At 38.3% G+C, this 11,094-nt stretch overlaps 1 long non-coding RNA gene across 1 annotated transcript; it reads left to right on the top strand.

Moving 5' to 3' along the window:
• The first annotated feature begins 9,805 nt into the window (after nucleotides 1–9,805).
• LOC117242206 lies at nucleotides 9,806–10,242 on the top strand. Its single transcript, XR_004495201.1, has 2 exons — nucleotides 9,806–9,847; nucleotides 9,919–10,242. It is a non-coding gene; the product is annotated as an uncharacterized LOC117242206 (long non-coding RNA).
• Nucleotides 10,243–11,094: the final 852 nt, after the last annotated feature.

The raw sequence follows: 11,094 nt of genomic DNA, 5'->3' as shown, positions 1-11,094 counted from the left end.
TTTCTACATCCATTTGCTCAATTATTAATCCATTTTGACAACAATATGATAGCAATATCTTAAAGGTCTGATTACTCGCCACTGGAGAATATATGTCATCGGCTACGTTTCGTTGTTGAAATCCCCTTTCCACTAATCTAGCCTTATACCTGTCCTTTTCGTGTAAACCCATTTTACATCTAATACTTCTTTGCCTTTTACCCTTTCTACCAATTTCCAAGTTTTATTCTTATAGAGACATTCTATTTTCTTATCCATAGCCTGTTTCCAAACTTCATTATTTTCGCAACAAATCGCCTCCTCAAATGTACGAGGGATATCTACTTTACAATAATTTGCATGAATCTCGCAAATATTTTCCTTTTCTGGATACCTTACTGGAGTTTTCTTAATACGTGTAGATCTCCTATATTGAGCTTTCAATACTACTATTATTTTCATCTCTCCTACCTTCTAACTCTTCCTTATCCATACCGACCAATGAATAGTTATCTTCGCTATCATTTCTATCTGCCTCTCATGAATTGTCCTCAAAACCGATACATTTAGTGTCTGTATCTATGATCTCTACATGTCTAGCTATTGTTATTTTCCCACCTAATAAGACTCTGTATCCTACTTCACTATATCCTAATAGAATTCCCATATTTGCCTTCTTGTCCCATTTGGAAACTTTTTTTTGTTCTGGCCTTCTTACAAAAACTTTACTTCCATATAGATGTAGATTTTTAACACTTGGTTTTCTCCCGAAGAATATTTCAAAAGGTGTCTTTCTTTCTATAGTATTCGCTAATATTCGATTTTTCAAGTATACCGCTGTACAAACTATTTCCGGCCAGTACCTTTTATGTACTTTCGCTTCCGCTAACAAGCAACGCGCCATGTCCATCACTGTTCTATTATACCTTTCCGCTGTCCCGTTTAATTCATGTACGTATGTTGGGCAATTATTTATTCTTATACCTTTATCCCTAGCAAATTTATAAATTCGATTATTTAAATATTCTTTACCATTATCGCATCTTAATATTTTTAACCTCTTGCCCGTTAAATTTTCGGCTTCATTTACGAACTGTACGAAAGAATCAAAGACCTCATCTTTTGATTTTATACAATAGATCCTAGCTATTTTACTATAATCATCGATAAATGAAATGAAATATTTTTCTCCATTGAATCCGGTGGTCTTAAAGGGACCACATACGTCCGTATGAATAATTTCCATTATTTCCCTAGCCTTAGTTCGATTATTTTTGAAAGGTAAGTTATGCATTTTGCTTTCTATACACACCCTACATTTCAAAAGTTCCTTTTCAAATTCATTCGGTATGCCAGTCACTAGCTGCTCTTTACCCAAAATCTCTAAATATTTGAAATTTACGTGTCCTAGCATCCTATGCCATCTTTCCTTTTTACTCATACCACTACGTTCGGCGCTGTTTACTAAGTGCTTCTTCCCTTTCAATATACTTTTTATTCTATATGTCCCATTCTCTTTGAACGCTACAGCTGTGAGTTTATTATCCTCATCTATTACTTTCGCAATATTTCCTTTGGAAATAACCGTATTCTTATTGTCTGTTAGTTCACCTAAACTAATCAAATTTGCGGACATTTCTTTCGCGTAAAATACTTTCCTCATATTTATTTCATTTTGTTTTCCGAATGCTTCAAAATAACTTATAACATTCCCAACTTTTGTCGCTTTTATCGGTCTATTATCGCCTAAATATATATTTACCGGTTCTTTTAGGTCGATAGATTTATCGAAATAATTTATATTATTAATTATGTGATCGGTACAACCGCTATCTAATAGCCACACTATTTCGTTCTTACTTATTTCATTCGTCTCACTGCTGTTTGCTGCGTGCGCCGTTGCTGTCCATATGCCTGCTCTTGAGTTACCATGCTCGCCCGTGCCGGTTCTTGATTGACGATGAAAGTTTCCACGTCCTCTGCTCGTATTGCCTTTGTTCTCTCTTCCTCTGTTTCGACCACGTGTTGGCCCATGCCAATAGCCGTTACTGCTTCCCGCTTGGACGCCATTTTGACACTCTCTCGCAAAGTGTCCTAATCTTCCACATCTGAAGCATCCTTCCTTTTTTGCAGAAAAGGCGTTGGTTTGCCTTTCTCCTCGATTGGATTTATTTTTCTTCTCTGCTATCTCTATTTTATTTTTCACATACGCTACCGTTTGATCCTCTTCTTTCAATGCGTCTATTATGTCCGCTATGTAGCTGTATTCTTCGGGTAACGTATTCAGCATGTAATTCAGCTTTTCCCTCTCACTTACTTGTGCGCCCGCACTTTTTAATTCATTGATTAATTTTTCGAAAGTCGTTAAAGAATGATGCTGAATCACTGTAGTTCTCCAGTCTTATGTTTTCCAATCTCCTTCTGCATACGATCTGCAGTGCCGTCGACTCTTTCAAGTACATTTCATCGAACCTTTTTATTATATCATACGCCGTTTTTCCTTCCCTAACATACTCCAATTGTCTGTTCGATATTGCACTATAAATTATATTAATTGCCTTCAAGTCCTTTTTGTCCCAGTCTTCATCGTCTCTTTCGTTCTTCATTCTAGTTGTAACAACCTCGCATTCCTTATATTTGAGAAACATCGTGATTCTTTGCTTCCACATTCCATAATCCTCACCATCGAATATAGGTATCATGATTTCCGATCTCTCCATTTTAATTGATTCTTCTTTTTTTTTCTCTTCTTACTCAAGCGTTCCTACGTGCTCGAAGTATATTTTGTTCCTCTGAAAGTTTTTTTTTCTTTACTGAAAACTCACTCGCAAGATCGTAACCACGCACTAAATATCTTGCAAAACTAGTAACCACGCTCTGCTACCATGTTTAGGAAATTCGAGGATTTGGGAATACAAATTATTTACTATATTTCCCACACAACAGTTATACATCTATATTACTCTCTGAAGAACGTCTTGCACGCACGCTGGTCGCCAACCGACTATCCTAGATTCTTCTAACATCTGGCAACAGTCTTTTGTCTCCACTAAGACCTTGACGCCCTCTAACCCTTACACACACACTCTCATGTACAGTGTAAATGTATCACTTCCCTAACAAAACTATTTTTCATATTAGATCATTTGAAGAATCGCAACGCATCCAAAAGATTATGTTTGTTTCGCTGTAGATTTCACTATTTACACTTTCTTCCTTTCTTGACACCGGAAAATCTGTTGTAGATAGCTTTCCTTGCAAACACATAGAATTTTCCAGGTGGAGCTTGCAATTATTAATTCTGTTCGCCTTGTATCGGGCCAACTTTCGCGTCGCAACGAAACGTTTCGTTGCCTCTGTTCGTGGCAAATACGACCGCGCGTCCTAGTTTCGCCTACTAACGAAGCGACTGTAAGGAAAGAAGAAACGAAGAAGAAAAACAAAAAAGAAACACTTTCGACTCGGAGCTGAACTAACAAATCGTCAAACGCATCCCGACTCGTTCAAAACGAAACCCTCGAAATAGCCCTGCGTAATACCTTACCCCGAAAATAAAAGGGAATAAAAATATCTTATTACACGAACGAACGAGTGCTAAACTTTCCTAGATCCGGTTTCCTTCTTGTTTCGTGGTTGTAAAACGCAAGTTCTTACACGCGACTGAAGAAAACTTTCACGCTGCGTTGTAAAAATTTTGAGATCGTCGACGGCCAGTTTTTCCAAAATGCCTCGTTTTCTATCAACCGAAGTTGCCCGGCAGCCGAGCGGCAATGATAAAAATCTCTTATCTGTCGAAAGACCTCGACAACACTTTCGCTGCCAAGTGATTGAAGAAAAGATTTTTCGTTCGATCGACCCTCTGGAATCCGGTAAATCGTGGACTCGACGAACCAGAGAGGGAAATGGTGGCGTATAAGTATCGAAGTAAAGCGAGTAAGCAAACGGAAAGGAAGATCGCTTTCGTGGGGGAATAACAGTAAAAGTAACACACAACGCAGTTTTCGACCGAGTTACGCGGATTTGTTCGTGGCCGTGAGCTCAACTACATAGCCGCGATTTCAAATCGGTGATAGGGAAGTACGCGCGCGCTGACCAATTCTGGACGAGGAGATGGACAAGTACGCGTCCTTCGGTTTCTATTCGCAAAGTAGAACGCTATCGTCGACCGTTGTCCGTTGGAAACCGTGGTCGAAGCGTAAACGCAGTTGGCAACGTGCTTGAATTCGGTCAGAGGATCCCGAAGAGAACGGTTTACTTCTAGGACCGTCGAGAAGCAGCGGATCCCCAGGCTCTGGACTCACTCGGATAACGTTTTTCCGCCGATGAGCTTCTCGTTTCATCATCTAAACTCAGTGTTTCGACCGTTCGCGGAGAGACGCGATCGCGAGATAGCACGTCAACGAGAGTTGTAAGTTCCCGTTACGATTAAATAATTGACGCCACGAACTGATCGATTCCCTTATTTCGATTATGATAATAAGGGCAGTTAAATGAAATTCCACAGAATTAACACAAATAAATTAATGTTTATGTTAGGGAAGTGATACATTTACACTGTACATGAGAGTGTGTGTGTAAGGGTTAGAGGGCGTCAAGGCCTTAGTGGAGACAAAAGACTGTTGCCAGATGTTAGAAGAATCTAGGATAGTCGGTTGGCGACAAGCGTGCGTGCAAGACGTTCTTCAGAGTGTAATATAGATGTATAACTGTTGTGTGGGAAATATAGTCAATTATTTGTATTCCCAAATCCTCGAATTTCCTTAACAGTTTATTTCAACAACTTATTAACTAGGAAGACATAAATGGAACAAAAAAGTGTAACTGCGTTTTGGTTGATAAGTAATGCGCGATATATGAGATGTGTTGACGGTTCGACTTCTTGAAAAGTTCTGCACGCCTTTCGATTTTTTCCGTTTTTTCTGGAAGGCGACCCCCACTACGTTCGGATCACGCCACATTCTTTTACGCGAGGTAAAATAACGGCCACGAGTCGACGTTTCTGGAGGTAACCCTGCTTAATGAACCATGCGCTTGCCACTACAATGTTTGTTTGCCGGGCAGCCGCGACGATCCGTCTGCGACATTATAGTGCCGCGATCGACAGTTAAGAATATGACCTATGGTAAGACGCATGGCGTAACACTCATTTTAGTAGTGGATGTACAGAAACGAGCGAATCCCTGGTATACGTACAAATCAAAGTAAATATGTGCAAATGGGCGGACGTGAGAACCAGTGTCTCCGTAATTGCGACAAGTGGGAAAGCAAAGTGACTTTAACATAATAGAACCAATCGCTAAATGATGGAAAACATGCAAAAATACCACCAATAAGAATTCTAAATAAAGGCGAAACATATTCTATAAACAGAGCTGTAGATAAAACAAACCCAAATAAACCAACAAACGAAGTTCAGGATTGCTCAGTTATAAATGAAATAGAAATGGAAATTACACAAAATAATGACGAAAAGTATAATATCAACAATGATCTACCACATCAGAACGAAAGCTGGATGACTGTAACTCCCAGCAAAAAGCGAAAAATAACTTCAAAGACAAAATGCTAGGAGGGCTATAGAAACAGAAAGGCAACAATGGCTACAGGAAATTCCTTTACAAAATTCCTTCAGCTCACTGCCAGAAGAGATGGCATATCTACATAGATGTTAAAATAATAGACCCCCTTATTGATCTGCTAAACAGCACGGCAGGAAAAGAAAATTACACCATTAAACAACCTAAATTCTATCAGGTAAAAGTACAAACTAATACCCCAGAAATTTATAGGAAAGTGACAAAAGCACTAAATGAAAAAAAAAGCTGGGTATCATACTTACCAACCCAAAACTGATAAAAGCTACAAAGCAGTAATCAGAGGTTTACACCCAAAGACAAATACAAGTAACATATGCGAGGAATTAGCCACAATCGGACATCAGGTAAGAACAATAAATAAAATAACCAGATTTGATACTAAACAACCATTACCGTTATTTCTAATAGAACTCGAACCTAAAAATAATAACAAGGAAATTTTCGAAATTAAAAAAGTTTTAAACACAATAATTACAGCCGAGCCACCCAGACACAAAAAAAACATACAGCAATGTATGCGGTGTCAACAATATGGACACACAAAAAATTACTGCAACAGAAACCCGGCGTGTGTCAAATGCGCAGAAAAACCTAACAATAAACTGTCCATACATGGGAAAAATAAATGAAGTAAAATGCCACAACTGCAATGGAAACCACCCAGCCAGTTACAAAGGCTGTGTAGTTAGAAAACAACTGCAACGTAAACTGTCTCCGCCGCTTCGAAACAGGATACACAATAATCTTCACGCGCAACAGAAACTGAGACAACACCAAATCTACAGCATGTAATGAACAATAACCACAGTAACACTAACACCGTTGGTAGCCGAAGCTAAGCGCAAGTAGTCAACCAGTCGCCACCCTTAGACAATCAAAATCAGAACAATCACAGCAACGACACTATAGAAATCAAAGAACTACTAAAACAATCCATCAAAACACTGAAATACTTACAAAAATGATAAGCGAACAAAATGCAGTCCTCAGACAGCTAACACAACAAATAACAGTTATGCTACAACTACTTACTAACATGCTGAGCAAAAAATAAAAATGGACATGCTTAAAATAGCAGCCTGGAACTCTAACGGCCTACAACAAAGGGCCCTAGAAACTAAAACATTCCTGTACAACAATAATATCGACATACTACTTGTATCAGAAACACACTTCAGTACAAAAGGTTACATAAAAATACTGTACTACACCATATATGATACCAAGCATCCCTCAGGAAAAGCACACGGAGGGACCGCAGTAGTAATAAAGAACGACATTAAACATCACTTATACAGCCAGGTTAGTAAGGGACATATACAAGCAACCACCGTTACTGTACAAAGTAACAGCGACCATTTACAGCTGTCAGCAGTATATATGTACCGCCGCGACACAAAATTACATCACAAATGTGGGAATAGTACTTTCAACACTTAGGTGACAAGTATATCGCAGCTGGAGATTACAACTGAAAGCACACACTATGGGGATCAAGAATCACTACACCTCGAGGTAGAACCTTGGAAAATACATTAGAAACAATAACCTCAATATATTATCCACAGGAAGACCGACATACTGGCCGACAGACCTGAACAAAATACCTGACCTACTCGATTTTGCAGTTACAAAGGGATTAAACGCAAATAAACTAAACATAGCACCCAGCCTCGAGCTTACCTCCGACCATACGCTTATAATAATTACATACAGAAACAAACCAATACTTTACAGCAGCACAGAGAAGCTATGCAATACAACCACCATATGGCAAATATTCAAAGAAATAATAGAGAGCAAAATCAGCTGCAACATCCCACTGAAAACACATGAACACATCGATCAAGCAGTAACAATATTCACAGAAACTATCCAAGAAGCAGCAAGGGCAACCACTATACCGCAAACAACCAACAGACAAACAAAAACAGTTCCACTAGACATCCTCGAAAAAATTACAGAAAAAAGAAAAACGAAAGCAAAATGGCAAAAACACAGAACAAAAGAAAACAAAAAACTCGCCAAAAAACACCTAAACAAACTCGCAAAAGGAATAAAAAACAAAATAAAAGAACACAACAACAACGAGTTCACAAAGTTCATCGAGTCACTATCTGCTCACGAGAACTACAACTACTCCCTATGGAAAGCCACAAAAAAAATAAAGAAGACAATAAAAATGGTACCAGCAATCAGAAGAGCAGACAACACATGGGCAAGAAGCAACGAAGAGCAAGCTGAAGAATTTTCCAACCACCTATGCAACACATTCACCCCACATAACATCAACAACAGCAACCACAATAGTCATACGGACGAGGATGCACTAACTACTAGTACACCAACTGACAATCACTACACCATACCTAAAGCAACAGCACAAGAAATCAGAAACATAATTGAGAGAACAAAAAATAATAAAGCACCAGGAATCGACCTAATTAACAGCAAAATCTTGAAAAACCTTCCGCCGAAAGCTATAAGACAAATCACAATAATAGTTAACGCAATACTAAGAATACAATACTTTCCAAAAACTTGAAAACTGGCACAAATCATAATGATACCCAAACCAGGCAAGGACCCACACGAAAACAAATCCTACCGACCAATCTCACTACTTCCGGTGTTCTCTAAGATACTAGAGAAAATAATTTACGATCGGATAAAACCCATAATAGAGAAGAATCAACTAATACCGGATCACCAATTCGGATTCAGAAACAAACAGCCCACAATGGAACAAACGCACAGACTCGCCAATGAAATCCTACAGGCGCTGGAAACAAAACAATACTGCACGGCACTCTTTATGGACATTGAAAAAGCATTCGATAAAATAAACCACACTAGCCTACTACAATCAATCAGGAAACAGTTCCCGGGGCAGATATACCAATTAATCAAATCATACCTAAGCAGCAGAAGCTTCATAGTAAAAATCAAAGACACATACTCTGAAGTTAAAGAAATCAAGGCAGGAGTTCCGCAAGGAAGCGTCCTAGGACCAATTTTATACACATTATACACGGCAAACATACCAACAACTAACAATAGCAAAATACTCACATTCGCGGATGACAGCTGTACTAGTCAGGCATACTAACCCTGCAACAGCAGTTACATTACTACAAGAACATATCACAAAAATAGAAAAGTGGCTTCAAGCAAAACAAATTAAAGCAAACCCCGATAAATGCAAACACATTACATTCACACTGCGAAAACGGAAACCACCAAACATTGTACTAAACGGCACACGCATAATACAAACAAGGCAAGTCAAATACCTAGGACTCCACTTAGATACACGACTCACATGAAAACAGCATATTAAAGCAACAATAGACAAAATACAGATGGCAAGGAGACAGATGTACTGGCTAACAAGTCGAAAATCCAAACTAAGCATAGAAAACAAACTAAAAATATATAAAATGGTCATAAAACCAATCTGGACCTACGGAATAGCACTATGGGAACAGCAGCAATGAGCCATATAACCAAAAAAGAGGCAACGCAATCGAAAATACTCAGAACAATAGTAAACGCGCCATGGTACGTCAGGAACGAGGACATTCGGTAAGACCTGGGAATACCAACGGTCAAGGAGGCGATTAACAAAAGTGCAAGAAGGCACGGAGAAAGAATAGCAACGCACCCAAACCGACTGGCAGCGGAAACGGTCGACACATCAAGCATAAAAAGAAGATTAAAAAGGAAATACCCAACAGGTCTCACAAGGACATAACCTAACAAACACGATGATGGTACCCCACTGGGGGTAGCCACCCACATGTTATATTAGTATACCGCTATAACATTTTACCAAATGTCCTACTGGACAAATTGTAAAATTTAAATAAATAAGTAATAAAAAAAACGTAGTTCTTTTATGTGTTCCAGACGGAACCCATGCCAAAATTGTATAATAGCGTAAAAATAGGCTTATAAGAAGTTTCTAATTACAGAATTCTTATTCAGTTCTCTATTATGGTAATTTGAATCTCTGAGAGGACATTGCCTTCCTTTGAAAATTTTGATTTAATTCTACAATATATGTTTATCTTTTAGCAACTGCAGAACAGCAAGACCCTCGTCAAAGGCTTGTAACGCTGAATTAGCAAGCCGATTCTGGAAACGTAGTTGTGAATTGCTCGGTTTGCCATCGGAAGTAGGGATTCAAGAACTAGTAAAAACAATCAGTGGTGAAGAAGTTGAACAACAAGAATATGTTTATATAAAGAACATTCATACAAAAAACGAAGGTAATTTACAGAAATTATTTAACTATTTCATGAACATTAACATTGATTCGATTTATGTAAAATAATTTCAGATATTTAAAGACCAGATTCTGAAGATCAAGTCGGAATATCAATAGTATCATATGATTGGAATGTTTTCGATTACAACATTCATATCGTGAGGTCGCTTAATTCATGGTTGAAATGTGTTACATGTAGTGTAAAAGACAAGAAGTAAGGAACGAAGTACGTTTATAAATATGTCTCAAGTTATACTTGACATTACGATTTACTCTTTCTTTTGAGTATTTTAATCGCACGTCTATCGTTAGTTACGGGTATACATGGACTGTTACGAATTGTGTAAGATGTTACATTTTATGTTTCTTAAAATAACAATTATATTGACACTAAAATAGTTTCGCTTTAATTACTAATTTTCTTTAGTACGCATTGAGATATGTTATTTTCTCACCTCTAATAAGTTTGTACAAAATTCAAGAACAAGGACTAATATTCAAAATTGATTAAATGCAATAATTTTTTAAATTTAAGTATATCTTATTCTCTCCTTTTCTGAAGGTCATATTTTCTGATATTTTACTCACAGTAACGTTTTTTTTTTAACGGAATGACCTTTTTTTGTTTATCATTAAAAAGGTGAAATTAAAACGCATCCAAACATGTCCCATAACATGATCATAAAATGATCTTTGGGATAGATACTGTTGCGTCGGGCAACACTCTACCTAAACCAGACCACACATCGCGGGCAAGATGGCAGCCAGATGTCTTCGGATCCTTACCGCGTACCCTCAATAGTCTCAAGTACCCTCCATAAATCTCAGGAATTTCCTAGTCGGGGTCCTTCAAACCGAACAGATATTCTTTCGCTGAATTGTTTCCTAAAGTTTATTGTCCACCACGGGTTGACACGGGAAAGTTGCCTTTTCTCACGTATAAAGCCTCCCACTAGCAACTTTATCTCGAGGGCGGTTAGCATCCTTCCCCACCCACGACCATAGCAAATAACCAATTAACAACGAAGCCTATTTCTCTCACTCTCTTAGCCAAAATCGTCACCAACAAATCCGATGGTCCCGTGCGCTAGACACACCCATCCTTAGCTTTCCTCCGCCATAGCATCGTCACCGAACTTAACTGATTTTCCATCTTTCAAACAGTCAACATCTTTTAACCGGGTTTACACCCGTAGATCAGTCACTCACTTATCTTATACATACGCACCAGCGTAACTATCTTCTCTA

This window comes from Bombus vosnesenskii, unplaced genomic scaffold (genome assembly GCF_011952255.1).
Source record: "Bombus vosnesenskii isolate JDL3184/JDL3185 unplaced genomic scaffold, Bvos_JDL3184-5_v1.1 scf7180000016266, whole genome shotgun sequence".
Classification (NCBI taxonomy): Eukaryota; Metazoa; Arthropoda; class Insecta; order Hymenoptera; family Apidae; genus Bombus; species Bombus vosnesenskii.
The sequence above is the reverse complement of the archived record's forward strand: the minus strand, read 5'-3'. Positions and strand labels throughout refer to the sequence as shown.